The sequence below is a fragment of the Rhea americana genome, unplaced genomic scaffold, assembly GCF_003343005.1.
Source record: "Rhea americana isolate MKP2758 unplaced genomic scaffold, rheAme1 scaffold_27, whole genome shotgun sequence".
NCBI classification, from domain to species: Eukaryota; Metazoa; Chordata; class Aves; order Rheiformes; family Rheidae; genus Rhea; species Rhea americana.
This window is the reverse complement of record NW_028186390.1, coordinates 5,592,492-5,612,860: the sequence shown is the minus strand read 5'-3', so window position 1 is coordinate 5,612,860 and position 20,369 is coordinate 5,592,492.

Here is a 20,369-nt window from a genome sequence, read left to right as displayed (position 1 = left end):
CTGCTTGAGGTCCAGGAAAACTTGATAGTGTGCAGATGCTGTTCCATTTTGCAGCAATATTTACTTATCAGATGCGTCTTAAGTGAGTGTGAGGCCAGGAGACCTTAGAGTGCTTCTTGACATGATGAAGCAGACATTGCATCCTCCACCTTGAGGCAGGAAGCCCTTCCCAAGATTTTTACACCTTCCCTGGCCCTGGTTGGAGAGTGGGTGGACAGGTAGCAGCACCCTATGCTCCCTAATCCCTGATTCACTCTCTGACTGGGTGCAGAGCAGAAGACGACTTCCCCCTCCTCTCTCCCCACACGTAGGCTGGGAATATTCAGGCATCGTGACATTGGGATTAATTTTGTTCCTTCTACTCTTTAGCCTGAGTCCTGCATCCAGCACTCGGGGGGCATGGAAATAATTGCTGCTCCAAGGGAATGAACCCCACTCCCCATGGAGGAGAGTGGAGGGGGATGGCGTGGAGGAGCAGCGAGTGGAAGGGCTGTCTGAACCGCTGAGCTTCCCAGGAACGGCTCCTGGGCTCGGAGTCTGCGCACAGCCTTCGCCGCGTAGACCCGCCCCGGGGCCCCGGCAGGCTCTTGGGGGATTTGAGGTTTTCTCCGAGCCCATCTCTGATGTTGAGATCTGACTCGAACACATGCTGCAAGCTAATCGTGTGCATCTGTGCCTTTTAAAAGCACGGTCGCCTGCTGATTGGGTTTAATTCTTTATCTTATTCCTGCTAATCCGTTTTCCAATCTGGTTCCCATTTAGAGACAAATTCCCCCAAACTCTGCCCCCTGGGGGGAGGGGGGGAGATATACAGCAAGGAGGGCAAAGGGGAGAGAATATGGAGCGTTACTTTGTATGGGGCAGCTACAGGCCAAGGATCAGGACACGTTGCCCTGTTAGATGCCAGAAAACAAAATCCCATCCTAACTAGAGCCACAAACGTGTAACAGTCTCATAACTGTCTTCACTTGGAATCCCACCTCCTGCACGCTGCTATTGCTGTGAAATGTGACGGCCTCGTGCAGCCAAGCATTGGAGGAATACGGCCTGAGGGTTTTACTGCGTGGAAAGATTCCCTTCGAGCACAGTGCGGAGCTGGCCCGGTGGTCCCGCAGTAGCCTAACGACCTGGGCTGCTTTGCATTTTGCAGCCAGTGTTGGCTGGAGCATGGTGGTGCCCACGTGTTTAATGCAGGGCTAGTGAGTCCCTGTCGACCCTGTTGGCCTCTCCGTGGGCAGCTCCCGGCTGGAGCAGCAGCCAGCACTTCCCAGCCAGAGGAAAAACGTGCTGGATGCAGAAGCAAAATTGTCCCCCCCCCCCCCTTTCCCCCCCTTTTTTTCCCCTACTCTCTCTCTTCTTGCCCAAGCCTCCAGTATTTTCACAGTCTGAATCTGCTGACAGGAGGAAAATGTGACCCAGAGCTGCACGTTGTCTGTAGCTCCTCTGCCAAAGGAGAGCGGGGGGATCCTCTCCTTCCGACCTCTCTGGCTTTTCGGAAATCATTAACCACTGCGCCTCTGTTTCCCCTTGCTTTCCCTCTGTTTCCCCTCAAATTCCCCCCATAAGCATGCAGTTTCTCTCTGTTTCTCCTCGCTTGCAGCCCTACCTTCCTGCTCCTGGACATGGTGAGGGGCTTCTGCCTCTGCAAAGTGCCTCTGTTGTGGAGCATTTCTACAGCTTGTGCGGCTGATTTTCCCTTGGGAAAAACGCGCGTTGTTAATGTGACTGACTTAGCACCAGGTGAGAGCTGGGAGAAGGCAGGCACTTTCTAGCTTTGGTACAAGTTGGGAGGTGACTGCGAGGCCCTGATGCCCAGACTGATCTTCAGTCTGTCCTGCTGCCTTGTGTGACACTCATCTGCGCTTTGCAGATATTTAAATCTGTTTGAAAAAAAGATCAAGTCATAGAACTGATGACTGATTTCATGTTGTTTTGGGACTTTTCTTTCCACATCTATAGAGGTTAGCCCTGGTTCCTGAGTGCAGAAGGGAAGGTTCCCTGCTTCTCGCTCCCCTGTCGTGGAACACCCTGCCTTCTCAAATCCCTTCCTCCGGGGTCTCCGATCCTTTGTAGCTCCCCTTTCCACCACAGCACAGTGCCCCAGAAAGATTTGGAGAAGTGAGTGGGCTGATTGCCTGGCTGGTGGGCATGTGCTACCTGGCTCACCGGCAGCCAAAGCAGAGCAGATCACTGCTGAGCACTTACTGCAACCTTTGGTAGACGGATTAGCTCAGGTCTCTTTTGTGGACTCAGAAGCTTTTTTTTGTATGCAAAACATACCCATCTGTCAAAATCAGTTGCTATTTACCAGAAGATTCAAGAGTTACTGGAGGGAAGTAACAGTCAACCACAGAAGGCAGATGAGAAAAGGCTGATTTATTCTGATGAGATAAGAGGCCAGAAGATATGGTTCCTATTCCCAGATTTATCACTGGTTTCAGCTGTGACCCTGAACAAGTTATCACTTCCTTCTGTCTCCATTTCTTCTGCTCTTTGGCCCTCCAGATCATTAGCTCTTCAAGGTGAGCAGACTGTACCCTGTGCTTATGCAGCACAATCTCTTTGTACAGCACCTAGCACTGTTTTTTACACCAGTGCAGACTGGTGTCTGCAGACTGGTGGTACAGCACCTAGGATTTTAGAGGCCTGGGCTCTTTCAGTTCTGGGTAATCAACCAGAATTGATATATATATGTATATATGTGTATATATATATATATATATATATATACACATATATTTAAAAAAAAATGCAGAAATACAGTTAAAATTAAGAAAAGAATGTAGATAATCATTTCTAAATTCTCAAAGGATTAGTAGAGAAACTACAAGATTTGTATTTTTGTTGATCCTGCAACATTAGTAGACTGAAGGATATAACAAGTTTGAAAGAATTGTGCATTTTTAATCCCTGTCCAAGCATGTGTGTGCACACGTTATAAAACCCACAGAGCCTTTTATAGGCTGGCCAAAATGCGCATGAGTGAACCAGCACGTGAACCAGCAGTCAAAAGAACCCGTCACCCAACCCAGGAAAAAATTATGACTGTGGCTCTAAATATTTTTTATCGTTTCCATCTCTATTGACTGACATGTATTTTCTTCCTTCCCTGACCCAGAACACTAGGACTCTGAAACTACTGAAATGTTTGCACAATCTTGAAGCATTTATTTAAAAGTTGCTTTTCCCTGAAGGGTAGGTACTACAGCCAGATTCAAAGTCAGATCAAAAAAAACAAACAAATACTATCTTTACAAGCCCTTCATATCGGTATGTACCAAAGGACCTATCAGCTTCCTTTTCCTTTTGGCATTCTGACAACAGCCCAGAGCCTCAGGCGGAGAGCTGGAGTACGTGTTTACAACCCTTTCAAATTCACAGGCCAAACAGGAAAAGAAGGAAAATGTCAAAAATTACAAATAAAACAGTTGATCTTCAAAAGCAACGAGGCCTGCAAATGAATAATTTTTAGGCATGCTGTATCAGATTTCTTAAATATTTGTCACAGCTGTGGAATTGCATAGTGCAGTGTTTGTTAACCTTAGAACTTGTCTTAAGTGCTCTCACGAATAAATTTATTTATACTGAAAAATCCAAGTGTCTTAATAACTAAAACGTTTTTCACAGGAGTTTCTCTCTCTCTTTTTTTATTGCTGCTGCAGAGAATTATTCCCCATGTGCTGAACATATTGTGGCTTTACTTCAGCACAGAGCAGAAGTGATGATAGAGATAGTGAGAGGAGAAAAAAAGAATGGGGAAGCAAGAGGTGGAGAAATACTGGGACTTGCTTACATCTCAGTATTTTTTGCATGGACCACCACCTTCTGATGCCCTTTGAATTATGAGTACATCGTTTGCTTGGATGATTTGCTTTTCTGGTTTTCATGGAAATTCTCCTGTCTACTTGAACTGCAGGAGAACTGAGGCAGAGTGGGAATGATCTAACGTACATTTAGAGACTTTTTAATAGGGACATCTGGTCTTGGTTAGTCTAGATTTCTTCTGTAGTCAATGGGGAAAGACTGGTACCTCCAGAGGATGATTCTTCTTATCCTAAGGTAAGTACCGAAGTTGTTGGGAGGGACATATTTCTTTCCATTGGCTTTTCTGGGAGCCAGAATGACTAGTTTAGATTAGACACTCCTTTTCTGAATGGCTGGAGTCAGTAGTGATGAATTCTTCTTTCCCCACCTTGGGGAAAATGATGGAAAGCAGAAGGAGATTTGCAGAGGTGAGTCTGTAATTTAGCAATCTACTCTGGGTGAAAAAATACACTAACGCTTTATGGATGGCCTGGGCAAACGGATGTGATTTGAGCAAGCTATCTTTTTTTTTCTCCACGCATCTTTCTTTCTTCCTTCAAGACAACAAAACGTTCCTGTCCCCTCTGCCTACAGATATGATCTGTTATGCCAGTCCAACTTATTCACCTGAGAAAATGTGGAAAAAGACTCAAAGCAAGGTTCAAATAATACCTGTCAGAATAGCTTGCCAGGGGAAGAGCTGGAGTGTCCATCACTGGAGGTCTTTAAGACACATGAGGGATGACACAAGGTTTGTTCCTTCTTCGTGGCAGTGTGTCTTAAAAGCTCTTCCGTTTGTATTCTGTGTATCTGTAGCTCTCACAGTAGCCACCAGATTATAATCTCTGGTACAGGTAAAAAAACGTAATTGCAGTAAGAGGTCATCATCTGTCATCTTCTGTTGTGCTACTGCTCTGGCCTAGCCCAGCTTCAAGCATATCAGGACTTGCCAATATGGTATTGCGCATCACAGTAGGGAGTTCTTAATCAGAGTAAAAAGAAATGTATTTAAAACTACTATTTTGGCAATACTCGTAAACTTTTTGTTTTGTTTTCCTTGTTTTCTTTTCCTGTAAACGCGCAGAAAACCTTTAATCAAATACAAATTAGTTCTAGGCATAAGAAATAACTGTTTGATGAAAATGTATCTTGGTCATGGCACATAAATAGCTCTTCACAGGCAGTATATAATCTTGCATCATTATGAAAGGAAGTGATCATTAAAAATATAATTTGGAGAGCAATATTTTACCTCCTAGTTGTCACAGACTCCCCCCTTTCTGCACACAGATCTGGACAGGGTTAATCCTCAAATGGCTTGCACCATTGTAAATCAGGAGTAACAAACACTGACTTCAAGCAAAGGCTTTTGGTGTAAATCACAGGAGGATCTAATCCCGTTGCCTGAGAAAAAAAATGAAAATGTCTTAGGAAATTACAAGTGCTTTGGCACTGCAGAGAGAAAAAATAAAGCAAAATGCTTTAAACTTCTAAAGTAATATTTCTTTTCAGCTTCACCTGTGCTTTTAGTCCTCTAAATCAGTAAGCTGTTATAAAGCAAAATTATATGTTCCAATCTACTGATGAATTGTGTAGTGAGATTTTGCATTAGTAACCATGAGTATTTACACTTTCCTAAGATTAAAGGCAGTTTTCCAAAGCTGTGTCTGCTTATTAATTAGTGTCTGATGAAGACAGATTGCAGACAGAAATAGTGGTAAGAAAATGGAGCTAACCTTTAAGAATAAATTAATCCCAGGTTTAATGGGTTTTAGTATGATTTAAGGGTTTTGTACATTTTCTGGTAACTTTCCAATAGAAATGAAAGTGGGTGCAAGCACAAAAAAGAAGACTGTATAAACATGGTGAGAGCAGATCTTTAAGGACTGCAGATCCACCATAATTTGCTATAATATGCTTGTAAATCTTTGCAAATGCACAATGAGATGAGGGACCTGAGTTTTGAGGGACCAGACCCTAAGCCAGGTGGGGAGGGTCTGTTGCAGCCCCTGGAACAGCCACAGCTGCCACCAGTAAGGACGAGGCTTTCTCATTACAACTTCCTCTAAGAAAACCAGAAAGGCACCCAAGCTGAATGCACGTGCAACTTTAGGGGTGTCCTCCAGGTTATCTTCATAAGGAGAATTTTCTTCCTAGCTATTAACCTCATTTTGGTGATGGTGCTGTACCCAGAGGAATTAGCTAAATATTTTGGGGCTGAGAGAAAGTGCAGCTGGATTAACAGCAGTGTGAACCTGTTGTTGCATCTTAAATGAGCTAACAGATTTTTTTTTCAGAAGTCTCCTAAGATTAGCAGCTCTTTTATTTTCTGGTATTTATTTTTTTGCTTTGTGCTACAGAGTATCGTGTGATGTTAAAAGCAATGATAACAAAGCACAGGGGAGAGTTGGCTTGGACGGCAAATCTAGTCTTGTACAACTACTTAGCATATGTTTCCATAAATCTGCTAATCTCCCTCAGCATCCTTTGAACATAATCTGGGTTTAGTAAAATACAGTTAGTTATATATTCATTTTAATTGTAAACCAAGCTTCAGAATGCCTGCATTGTTACGTAAGTGCTTATAATTCTCCTTTCTATCATATTTCTCTAGCACCTCATTTGAATTTACGTGTATCTGAGGTCATAACTGGAATGGAGGTTCTGCATTTGGTTAACTCTTGAGCATAGATCAGCTATCATGAGTTTAATGAAAATGTTGTCCTTTTAACGGCTTACTAAAGAAAGCATAGAAAAGCAAAGCCACGTTCAGTGACTGTTCCCTTCTGCCAGTGCAGAACTGCCGTGTCACAACACGCCGTGGAGCAATCGTCACCACAGATAAGTGTATTCGCTATCCTAAATCCGTGGGATTACACGGGTGCGTGTGACGTGACTCTAATTTACATTCCTTAAGAATCTGGCCCACCAGAGACCAGCAGCTGGGTTTTACTTTGAGAGGCAAGAAAAAAGTCGTGCAATGAGGAGTGAGGTAAGAAACATATACCGGATTTGGAGTATCCAACTCCATTGGCCCATTTATGCTTATGAGTTTGACATTCCTCTAATTCTGTCAACATTGATTATTTCTGATTTATAGTGAAGCTTGTCCAAGCTGTGTATCTTGACAGTAAGTAGAGTCAGCCCCAGATTTCCCCGCAGTTGGGGCTGGTAACTTGGTTTTCAGTCCATGCTTTCCCAGTCTCTGGCACCTTCAGCCTGTTGTGTAAATGGTACAAACCGCAAATAAGATTTCAGAATTGCAAGTAGTTGCTAGTTCCAGCTTGGAAATATGTTAAAAGGCAAACAGTTCTGTTCTTTTCCTCCACCTTGATTGATTTGATGCTCTTGCCAGATGAAAAAAAAAAAAAAGCCATTTTTCATTCATTAAAACAAAATCTCCTTTAAATTGTTTTACAGTTCTATGATAACAAACAGCAAGACAAAGATCACAGTTGAAGACTTTTATACCATCAAAATCGTTAGTCATTGTCTTTGAGCTTTGTATAAATAAATGATCAATGCCTCAAAACAAGACCCTTGAAGGTGTTTTTATAAGGCCACAAATGTGTCAAGCAGACTTATTAGATGTGAAGGGAATGATTATTTGTACAAAGTGAAATGAACATGTGCAATAATATTGTAAAATGTTTATTAGTCTAGAGTGTGCTGAATTTTCCTAAAATATATCAGGTTCTCAGTTTGCATTTAATGTAGTGTTAGGTATGACGCTATATCCTTCCTCGGCTATTTTCAGTTAGCGTTATGCTTTTTGCAGAGTAAATCATGGGTTTGTATCCTTTATAACAAGGGTATTATCAAACGTGAGGCAATGCTACCTGTCTAGAAATCCAGTGTGAAAGAAAACATGCAGTGATCCTTGGTTCAAAGGGAGGTTGATTGGACTGTCTCTGTCGAGCAAGTCTTTGCAAAGCAAGTGGGAAGTGAAGCTTGTGGAGTGCTCAGGCATTTCTGCTCTCCCATGGCTGTTGATGCACTCACACTCAAAGTGAGGAGCTCCCTCAGTGTTAACTCAGCTCATGTATGGCTGTGCATGGGAAGCTAAATTTCCAACAGAAGGACTAGATTCTGCCCAGACTGACAACCTGAGCAGAGCTGAAAGGGGGTGTTAGTCTCATACCACTCTTCCAAGATTTCTCCTCAGTGCCCTCGCTCCACCCTCCAGTCTCTATGTGTTTCTGCAGAGAGTGAGAGCAGTGAAGCAGTGGCTCTGTTCAATCTGACCCCCACAAACTCACAGCCCCTTTCCCCCACAGTCAGGAGGAGCAGTGAAGCATCTGCATGGTTTGTGGGGGTTTGGAATTAACCTGGGAGATGTGAGAAAAAGCCCTTTTCTGCTCTGTCCTTTCAGCATGGTGTAACTGGCTTCTAGTCTTTTACTCAGGGCCGAGTATTTGTGGCAGGGTGCCGGGAGGCAGCCTGTGACCTATGGTACAGGGCATGAATTTAGATAACCTGTAATGTTCTGAGATGCTTTGTGCATTCCCTCTAAATTATTAATCTGGTGGAGGAATTGAGCATGGGGACCTCAGCAGGCTACTGCATCCATTCTTATGAACCATGAATTTTTCTGAGTTTTGTTCTGCTCCCTCTCTATACAGAATATTGTCCCAGCAGTTGGGTTACTCCTCAGTTCAGTGTCACACATCCTGGTTTGCAGCGTTGCTCCAGGCAGGAAGCGCTTCCTTCCTGGCTGAGGCTCATCCCCATACATTGCAATGCCCACACATCCCTGAACACGGAGGGAGATACCCCACACGCAGAGGGGATTTAATCCCACTGCTGACCTAAAGCATTTGGGCACTGAAGTGCCTCCTGAACCTTCAAGGAAAACTGACTCAAGGAGCTACCAACAGCTATCTTTTACACTGGTAAGTAGAGTTTGTGGGCACTGACACTTAAGTGTTTAAAGACATGTGAGGAGTTAATTCAGTTAGGTCTATATGCATCCATTTTCTCTTCTGTTCAGACACAAGTGTAGTGTCTGGACTTCAACAGGACAGCACCTTTCAATCCTTCTCCAGGAAGGATGTTTAGGTAGTCTTTGTTAGCAGATAATCTGAAACACAACTGCCAAAATTAATGGCACACTATGCTCCAGACTTGCATTTTCCTGTGGTATGGAAGTCCTGCAGACCAGCACTGTCCTAGTGGGATTGTCTCCAAAAGGATTGATGGCTACATTATTTACTGTTACCTTCCATTATGATTGCTCCCTTCTCAGGGTATAACTCAGAGCTGTTATTGGTTGTGGAAGCCTTCACATAAGAACTGAATGTAAATTTTATCCTTTTGAATTTTTTGAGGCATATTAATTTTGAAATGATATGTCTTGGTAATTCCCTAGGGAACTCTATGGAACATGTCAACTTTGAGTTCATATTCCTACAAAAATAACTTACTTCAGGTAACTGTTGTCAGGTTACTCTTAGTCTCGCCTGGTTCAAAGAATTGGTTGAATTTAACGAAAAAATTAGGGGATCACACCTAGGGAATAAAGCTTGCTGTGAAATGTTTTTTGTGAAAGCCAGGGCCAGGTGAAAATCACTTAGTTTCAGGTTTCATTACAAATTTGAAAACCATATCTCAGGTTCACTGAAAGGTTGGTTAAGGGTCATGCTGCAGGGCCTAGTTTGGAATGAATGTGGCTGATTTATGTTGTTTCCAGCAGAACTGGGTATCGTTCATTGCTTTGACCTGTGTTCAGGGGTCTGCTCCTCTAAGCTCTACTTGTGTGTTGAAGTCAATGGAAATTTCCTCCACAGAGGCCTTGGAGGATCTATCTTGAGGAAAAACTCAGATTTTTGATTACTTTAAAGGCCAGGTTTATTTCAAGCCCTCACCACCTCTTTTGGTGTAAATCAACCTGATTCCATGTTAGTCAGCTAACTGCTTGGTTTCTCCTAGCTGAGAATCCGCCTTGACTTGGAGAATTCAGGAGCTGAGTAATTCAACAAGCTTGAAAAATACATCTCAGCTGAAATCACTAATTCCTACACAGCCCTGCTAGAGGGTCTCATTGCTGTTTTGCAGGCAGCCAAACCCACAGGTTAAAAGCTAGACCAGAGTGCTATTGGCTGAACATTAGCCACATCTTTGACTAATGAGCATCTGGTTCCCCTTACCATTAAGAAGATCCATGCAACTTACATGCAAGGACTTGCAGACCTGGCCATTGATGCACAAGGATCACAGTCACTTCATCTTCCCCTGTGGCTCCTGATCTTTCCTACTCATGCCTCCAGGCTGTTCTTTAAATCCATGTTCTGGAAAGGGAAATGAATGGTGATAAGAAGACTGAATATTATCATAAAAGTTCTGATACCCCAGGAGCGCCTACTGGACTCTCATCACCAACTGGAACCTTTTCATCTTGCCTCTTTCCCAGTTATTAATAACTTGCAGATGCTTCCACAGCAGCATTCTTATGGGAGTCTGTTGACATCAGCATGGATTCCTTTCAGCAGTTACCAGTGCAAGAAAAAAATCTACCCAGAAGTTCTGGAGAGGGTTTGTTTAGTACCCCAAATGCAGGAACATTTACACATGTAACAAGCCTAGAAAATGGGGCTAACATTCTGTTCTTAAGAAGCGGCTGGAGCAATGCTGTGTTTGTCATGAAACCAGAAGTGAGGCTCCCTGTGAGCTCAGTGCCTGATCTGGGATCTATAAACATTAACCTGGAAATTAACCTGGAAAATCAATGGATTTAGCCAGCTAACAAGGTAAAATTGAATTGTTCCATCTGATTTATCCATGTAATTCTCTGAGAAAGTCTGTACTCCCTAAAACAGTGATGTGTCCAACATAGCAATCAGTCAGAGCCTCATCAGTATGAGCTGGGATACACTTCTCATCTGTTGACCGGAAGATATACCCTAATGATCAGATTGTGGTTCAAACATCATTTGATGAGGTCTATGGAAGGCTGAAACTGAGAAGCAAATCCAGAGATGGACTTGTCCTCTGGGGCTAGGGTGAGCGGTGAGCTCTGTAACATGCTGAGTCGATCCCATGGGGATCAACAGTACTTTGTCTCCTGGTGGCTAGCTTGAGGTAACTTTGTGCATGTGTATTTTGATCAGTAGTAGATGTGAGACAATTCAGCTTAGCTTAACCCTCCTTCTGGGTGAGCGAAGTTAATTCAAATTATGTTGTGCTTTCTGTGGGCTAAGAACGTGTAGAGGTGGTCACTGTGGTAGTTCATGTAACATAAGAACAATTATACTGGGTTGTGCCAGAGGTGTCTCTGATCTGGTACATGGTCACTGATGGTGGTCAAGGGAAGACTACAAAAGCAGCCGTGCATTTGGTGATATTCCTCTGGAATCACTCTGCAAGCCTCAGCATTTTATGGTTCAAAGACGTATTAGGCAAAGGCAGTGTTATATATTTGCAGAAGGGGAATTTGATCACTTCTTGAACCCATATACATTTCTGGCTATTGTAACATCCCAAGCAAGAAGTTCCACAGCTTAACCAGGTGGGAGCTTAAACAGCTCCGGGAGGAACTGTTTCCTTTAGTTTATTCTCAGTCTGCTTCTTCCTGTTTCATTCTCTGCTTCCTTGTGCTGGAAAGGAGAGTAAACATTTGATCCCTACTCACTGGGCATAGATCACTCAGGGTTCCATGGATCTCTGTCACATCCCATCTCAGTTATCTCTTCTCGTCTGAGAAGTTCTTCTCTAGTTAATAATTCCCCTTGTAAAAGTCATTCTAGACCTTGGAGCATCCTTGTTTTATTGCTCGTGCAAATGTGGATATATGAAAAGATCATTTGCATCAGGATTTTTTATTCAGATCCATTTCCTTTTGCAACTCATAGCACAAATCAAGTGAAAAAAAAGAATAGCAGGCATCCAAGACCAGCGGAATCTGCTTGGTTTCATACTGATACCCTCTCCACCACCCCCTCCTGTTTGTATGAGTTATGGCAACCCAGGTCTAGCAAATTCCTTGTTTACTAGCCCCCTCCTTCCTCCTGTATCTGAGCCTTAAGGAATTAAAGATAGGGTGACAAAATGTGATTTTAAAAGCTCTCTACAAGGTTAGTATAGGAAACAAGATTGTTTGTCCTTTTGAAGGAGGTGGTTGGATTTTACCTTTTATTAGAGATTATCCTTGCTCATTTGTTTAAAAGGCTCGGACTGTTTGCATTAGGCTCTTCAAACTCTCAGGGTGGGGTAGGGAAAGATGTTCAGTATGTATTTACCATGTTACTAAGGCGCATCCAGCAGTAACCCAGTTTCCAACCTCTGTGTGGCCTGTCTGTTTTACATGCTATGGACAAGTACATTACTGTTTTAACAGTCGACTTCCTGTGAAATGGAAAGCTGGATTTTATTGATCTTATGCTATTTCATATCCACCTACTCTCAGCTGCATGGTGTTCGCTTGGAATGCATTTGAGTGGATGTTCTTGGAAAAACCTCACTCTGTGGAACAATACAATGCTTCTTTGTTTGTCGTCTTCTTGCTGTGGCCGGTTAGGCCTATTGAATGAACCTCAGATGTTTTGATTTGTTCTTTGGTGAAAGTTTATATGACTTAAGCTGTCTTTTTACCCTTCCCTCTCTGCTCTTTAGATTCCTTCTGAAGAACAAAGCTCGTTGAATTAAATTGCTCTGTATTGTAATTTCAAACTTTAATGAAAGTTGTTTCAAAGTGTTATCTCATTTGGGGACTGAAATGACTAAGGGCCACCATTCTTGTGTCAATAGAAGAGTCTCTGTGGCTTTGGAGTTGTTTGCTATTTCTTTTAAGAGATCGACACTTTGAAAGGGTCATTTGTTTCCCTACATTTCCTATTATAAAAATGAAAATAACGAATAGTTGGAAGGCCAACATAAAGCAACTGTATTATACATGCAGGAAGAAGCAATGTGTAGTCTAGCTATTGAAACAGTAGACCGAGGATTATTAAAAAGAAGCCTTACCACTATTTTTGAGACCTAAAAACACTGAGACTGTTTATTTTATGTAGATAAGAAGCCCAATTCTTTGCAATGCAGACCCTCTGCTTTCCTGGAATCACATGGCTGAAGATGGCCTTCTGATATGTTGTATTAAAGATCATAATTTAAATAATGTGTCCCTAGATAACAACCTTGGACTGAGCCTTTCAGGCTTCCCCTGAAATCACAGCACAAAGGCTGTGACTGTGTATAAAAGCAGATGTTTGAAGTACATGTATTTCCAGTGGAATTCAGTGGCAACAAATATTACATTAAAAAGGGATTTTTTTAAAAAATAGAAGAAGCTGTTGAGTAGCGTTCATGGTAATGAGCGACTATGATCAAGTCAGGTTCTTTATTGATAATAATCCCTGGTCCCTGTGTCATTGGAAACAGTTTCTATAGGTACAAATGAGCTGGTATAAAGGAAGCCAGTATAATACATTATGGCTGGGTGGGAGGTTACTTCATTTAACTTCCGTCTTCCTTTCTTTGCGCTCCTATTAAGTTAAATAATGGCAGCCTACAAAATGAAGGAGTGATTGAAGTGTGCCTGCAAACCAATTATATCATTCTGGAAATGGTCTCCAGGATTCTTTGTGTACATACATGCATGTGTGTGTCTTGTCTCTCTTGGCTGGGACTCTTACTCTCTTGAAACTGCTGTTTTATGGACATTGTGAGAGCCTTTGGTTTTCAGAATTGTTCCTTTTATTCTTCCCCCTCTTCTCAGCCCCTGGTTGCATTTTGTGTCACAAAAGGTTTTGTAAGGGTTGTGCTCTGAATATAGAGTTTAGAACTGATCTTGCATTTTGATCCTCAGGCAGAATCTCTGTTGGGTTTATTTAAAAAGGAAAATAACAAAAAAAGACTAAAAAAGACATTCTGACTATCATGCAAAAACCAAATCTAACATCCATTGCCTCTCTGGGAATGTTATCAGAGAAAAGAATATCCAGAGTCTGGCCTAGAAGGGAAAACATGAATAGCGCCTTCATACTGAAGCCAAATACTGATTTCCTGCATGACAGAGGGTAGGACATACTGACTGTCCCACCGTATCAGATCAGTGACCCCTTTAGCCTTTTCTCTGACAGGAGCCAGAGAAAAAGTTAAAAATTCCATAATGGATAACTCCTGTATTAAGATGTCAGTGAAGCAAATTTCTTGCCCATCTCCATTAGATATTGATTTATAGAGCCTGAAGGATTCTATCTCTCACATTTTGTGCTTTTGCTACAACATAGGTGAAATTCTTCTAATTTCCACCAGTATGTCATCCTTTTCAAATCCAGTGGAACTCCTGGACTCAGTAATATCACGGGAGAGGCAGTTCTATAAGTTAATAGAGTAAGAAGGTAAATAATAAAAGCATCTTGCTGATTTGCATTCTCATCAGCTGCCCTTTTCAGGTGTTATGGAAAAGAATAAATACAAAGCCACCACTATGCTTTTTTTGTTCATGAAGTCCCTCTCCGTTGGTCTTGGTGACCAGTTTTGTCTGGTAAGTTTAAGATGGGTGAAGCTAGGTAAGATTAGACTCATCTCAAATGACACATAAACTCACTGTACATCACTGTGATGAGGTTTATCTAAGCCATCTGGCCCTTCATGAGACATGACATAGTCACAGGGTTACAACTTAGTAAACCATTTCTAGCCATCTTAATGCAAACAATGTATATAAGTGATTAGGTCAGACCCACAGCGCTGCATAAATCACTTGAGGTTTAGCACAGTAAGCCCAAACTGGGAATGAAGCATGCAGAGAGGGGCAGCATGAAACACCAGGGCTGCGTAGTACCCTGAGGCTGGGCAGGCAGAGATCTTGCTTCTCCCTTTGACTTTTATTGTGGCTAGGGCTGGAAGTGGCCCTTCTGCTTGACCCAAGGCATGGCACGAAGACAGCCAGCCCCGCCAGATGACGGTCCTGATGCAGCTTTTAAAGCTGACCTCCCACGTATGCCCTGCTGTAAGGTTGGGTGTTCAAGAGGAAAGCTGAGGTGTGGTAACCTGCTGTGCATCCGGTGGGGTGGTGTGTAAATAACCTCCCCAAGCAGATACGGACTAGAGCAAAACCAGCTAGGCTAGATGGCATGAGGTCTGGCTCCTTGCTTGTTTTATATCAGTACCTACCCTTCAGTTAGAGTGAGAGTCTCAGGCAAGATCCCATGATTATGTGCATTTATTGCTTCTTATGATAAATCCACTTAAAAGAATTTGAAAGGGATTAGCAGATGATTAATAGATATTTTTAAAAAGATTATAAATTATTCTGGATGCCAACAGGTTGAGTGTAATCATGGCTTAGGGCTACCTTTTACTGAGGGCTTTATAATGATCTGTAACTCGCAGTGTTCATGTTTATCACCACATTACTACATCTATTAATATTTTCTTGACTCCTTTTAAAAAACTTAAAAGCACAACCTTAGCTGTGAGATAAACATGTCTGTATTCCCCTCTGTGTTTTATGATCGCAATGTTGCTGTAGCTGTGGCAGTCTAAAATACACGTGAGATAAACTCACCTTATTGTATTTTATAATATTTATTATGAGGGTTGTGGTATTGTACCTGAGATGAAGTGGGAACTTGCATTTAAAACCCTCTGTCATTTCATTCCAAACTTGAGTTCAGAATGATCCTAGAAACTGAATTTCTCTCTCTTTAATCTCAGAGGTGATTCTGTGCCTGGGTATTTCTTGGTGCGCATGGAGGGCAAAGTCAGTTTTCAGTCTTGTGACTTGGGAAAAGTTTAATGACAAAGGTATCTTTAGGACACCGTATGAACACTCATTCAAAGTAGTTGTTATTAGAGTCAGTAGATAGCAGCAGCCTGCTGGAATGAGATGTAGAGATCTCTTCCTTTCTTATGTTTCCTTCCTCTTTTACAGGTTAGTTTCCCTTTGCACATGTAAAGATGCATTACATATGTACTACCTTACTGTTTCTTTAGTCATTACCAAAGCATTTTATTCTTATTAGCTGCTGTGAATTTGGAAATGTCATAAGAGAACAGAGGATCCCTTTTACAAAAAGACCCAAACTATATATTTAACTTCAAAACTTAGAAATGAAACATAGCATCTTGCAGCAGTCTGAAGTGTTTGTGTCTATGCATGTACAAAAAAGCACACTAGAAGATATTCAGAAACTGAGGCCCAGAAATCTCCCTGAAACTCCCTCCATAAGATCCTTGTTTTGATTTTCTCCAACTTTTCCTAAGCTTACTCTTTTCAGCCTTTATTTTTCTATGCTGCTGAGAATTGTTCCCCAAGAAAGTTTCACCCCAAATGATACAATTGTTTTGAGAAAGTAAAGCAATACTACAAGGGACCCTATTGCTCTCTTAAGAGCAGCCCAAACCATTCTGCGTTTGCAAGCAGCACTAAGATATTTGACATGGAGGGGGACTTTGCTGTTTCTGTGAGTGACAACGTGGATTTGGCTGGGTAAAGGCCTCTGAGAAGAAAAAAAAATCACAGTTTGTTATGGGCTCAGTAGAAATTTGTTAAACGGGCATTGATTTTTGCCTTGTCTGTGTCTATCTGTTAAAATCAGTCCCCAGAGAGGAGGCTGGACTTCCTCCCTGCCTACTGCCTGGCCTGGACTTTTTATTATTATTATTTATTTATTTATTTATTTATTTTTTTTTTTTTTTTGTTACTGTACTCTAGGCCTGGGAACTGAGACCTGAGGGTCTCCCCTGGCTGTTGGTACTGCCATACCAAACTGAGAAGGAAGACAAAAAGGAGGAAGCCACCATTGTGTATGGGACAAAGGGGGAGAAAGTATAGGTAAGAAGGTGAAGGAGACTAGCATTTGTCCTCTTTCCTGAGCATCTTCTTTCAGCTGTTCTGAGACACAGACCTGTGAACTTTTGATTCTTGCAGCCTCTGGATTAGTTGATACATTTTGACTGTTTTTTCTTTTTATAGTCTAAAGGTACTTAAAAATAGTAATGACTATAATTCATTCCCCTTCTGGGGCAGTTGTGATGAAATATTATGGTCCACAACATTTTCCACAAGTAGAGATACCAGATTTGGAGCTATAGAGTAACCAGTAACGAGGAAATTACTGTGTTTCCATTTTTTACACTTGGACAGTTCTACAACTCACTGCCTTTGACATTTCATGTCTGCTGATAGTAGGGAAAGACATCTCCGTCATTCTCCTCTTCCCTACAGCTCTATCCTTACCTTGATTTCTTCCTGCCCTGGTTGGCTTGTTCCACTCGCCAGGTCACCTCATTTGATGTAAGTCATAAATGATGAATTGTCTTCTGTACTGGTATTTTAAGGTTACCTGAGGTGCAAACTAGGCATATGAAAAGCAGAGATGCAGGCCCTCTTTGGTGTAGGGTTTGGGAAGCACGTTGTAAAGGAGGCTTGGGCTAAGCATCAACTGAAAAAGATTATAGAGGCACTTTGAATAATATTATATCCAGCAAACATCATCCATCCTGGTCAGTGAGCAAAGCAGTGGCTGTGTGAAAAAAATAAATAGAGGATCATGTATTTAAAGACTCTGGTGTAACACAGACAGCCAAGGGAGCTGTGCAAAACTTACACAGACATTCTTAATTCTGTAATTTCCTGACTTTAGATCACTTGACCTGTGCAGGTTTAATGTCCTGTATATATAAGTTATTTTAAAGTCCAGTAGGTGCTTATATTCTTGAATATATACTTCCAACAGATTGATGCATAACTCACAAAAATTTTTAACCCCAGCATCTGTATTTATACACAGAGATAGCTGTTGCTATGGTTATGTGATGTCCTGAAAACGCTCAGTCTTTCTTTTCCTATTTATGTTTCAAACAGGTCTTGGTCAGGTAAAGTAAATATCTTGCCTTAATTTAGGTTTTATGCTTGCTGTTAAACTTATTAAAAAAAATAAAACAAACTAAGCATTTCACAGTAGAAACACACAAATTTTACATTGCCTGGCAAGTCGAATTTGGCATTTTTCCTTTAAGTCAGTTTGTTTTTCTAATATAAAACTAATATGACATAATGTATAATCTAATTTGGAAATTACAATTTACTTGGAAGGATTATGCTGCCAGCCAATACCAACAAAGAAAGAAATTATTCGAGAATGTTTCTTTCCTTCTTAACGTGGTCGATAATTTATTTTTCCTTTAGAAGATTACTTTTTTCTTTACGACATTTCCTGCTGGTGTGATTTGCATTAGGATTAAATAATATGTTCCATGCTTAACGTATGCACTGAAGAAAGTGAAGTTTTCTTCAAATTAAAAAAAAGGTGCAAATTGCTTATCTTATTATGAACTTCACTCTACTTGCTTCGTGGTGAAGTGTGTTGATCATTTTCAGATGGTTTCACAGTAATTACTTTATTTGTACTGACAGTATTTACTTGAAGGGGCAATTTGAAATGGGTAGATCTGCGTCTTTTATGAATCAAGGCCACTAAGACGGCTTAGAACCGGAGAAGCTGAAAAATGGATAATCCAACCGTGGTAATTCTGACTAACACCAAATTATCATGTTGACTCTCGTTAACCACAGAAGTTTAAGTATTAACCCAACACGTTGTGTTACGGTGCTGTGGGGGAGCATTTGTTTAGGAGCTTCCCGTTAGCAGCAGCAAGTCAGGAGTACATTAGTCGTGCCGTAAGTCCCTGCATCTTCTGCAGATGCAGCACAGGGAGCCGGGAGGAGAGAAGACTTGCTAGCCTCAAGCATGTAAAGGAGCATTAAGAAGGAGGGTGCCCAGTCACTGGAACAAGTCTGTGTCTGGCACAGCAACTAAAAATGCAACCTCTAGGTTAAGTGGAGAAAATTAGACACAAAAGACCCGTTTTATGCAGAAGTTACAATCCTAAGCAAAATATGATGCGGACTAAATAAGAGTACTCTTTAGGGGAAAAGAAAAGTAGAGGGAAAAAAGCAGAAGGGAAGAAACTCTGTACTTGTTTCTGATTTCTCCAGTTAGATTACATGCGAGATCCAACTACAGTGCTATTTAGGCTGATTTAAAGGAAGATCTGCTACCTGATTTGGGTGATCTTGGGTTTGAGCTTCAAATCTGAGCTCGAGTCATGGCTCTGCCACAAAGTTCTTATTGCAACCTTTGGCAAGTCACTTATCCTTTCCATTCCTCAGTTTCCTGTCTGTAAAAGCAGGGGTCGTTCATTTTTTCTCACTTCTTTCCCTTTTTCCTATTTAGTCTTGAGTTTTGAGGCAGAGATGATTTCTTTCAGGGTATTTATTCTGTTATTTTTTACAAGTGCCCAGCACAATGACACCTCAGTCTCAGTTGGAATCTTGGTTATAATACAGATAATGTTATTGTTGACAGCTGTTGTTGTATCTGTGTAATTTGGTAGCATAAAGCAATAAAGCTTCCTCCTCTCCTGGTATGTAAAACTTAGAGAACATTTTTGTTGACTCTTCTTCTTGTTTGTTCTTTAATAAAGTTAGCTCAAAGCTATTTTCTGCAAGGCTGATCCAGTACTCTTGGTAGTAAACCAGAATTTCCAATGACTTCAGGGTGCTGACATCCTGCTGTAAAGCTCTACCTTGTGTTGTAGTTCCTTATCGTGGAACCTTGAAGATAGGCTGATATCATAGTAGGTCATATACGTAGTAGGTAATTGGCATCACCACTTTAAAGAGTCTTTTCCCTGAGCCTTTTAAATATATTTTCCTACTCTATGTAATTCTGTTCTTCTGAAGCTGAAAAATAAGCTCTGTATGTATTGAATTTTTAATTTTTTCTTCCTTATGCAGGCATGCAGTCCATTTGTCCCTATCTCCATTGACTGGTTTGTCAAATTTGGTTGAAAAACTGGTAGGGAGTTGGAGGCATCAGAAAACTAATTTCTTACAAGATTCATGAAAACCTGAAGCTGGGTGGTGCAAAGGGTGGGGTGTTAGCCCCCTCTGGAAGAGCTATGATTTGAACTCAGCCCTAGTTTTAGACACTGGGGAATCTAAACAACAAACCTCATAGGATACCAGGCTACATAAGTTCTGGCACTCCTGAAACTTCCCAGCTTGGCAGCATGAGTTGTGAGTCAAATAAAAAATGTATTAGATTATCCTAAAGATGCTTTTTCTGTTCCATTAGGACACCAAACCTGGATGCCCTCTTCTGGCTTCCCCACAGAGTGGTTGTGGCCATTACCATTTGCACTGGTGTGGGAATTTGAAGCCCATTAAGCCCCATTGCTGTAACCTTGACGTTGCCAAACAGGGAAAGTGACTTCGCAAAGCTGCTGTGGAAATGAGACAAAATTCCCCAAACTCCACCCATAAAGCCGTTTTCACCTCAGTCTGATAACACTACCTCTCCTGAACTAACACCAGTTAAGTGTTGGGGTGGGGAGTAGTGGTTAATAGCTCTCTTGGAATAACTTGAATACCAACCACTATAAGCACAGGAACAAACTTTTGTTTGGACACAAATAATATTGTGCTTCTACTGCAGGGACTGGTGTCAAGTGAGTGCCAAAGTCCAACAGCAGTCATCAGTTTATATAGCAACAGAAGACAGTGAAGTTCAGGGGCAGGCTGTAAAGCTCTGCATGTCGTCACTGCCATTTCCAGCCTT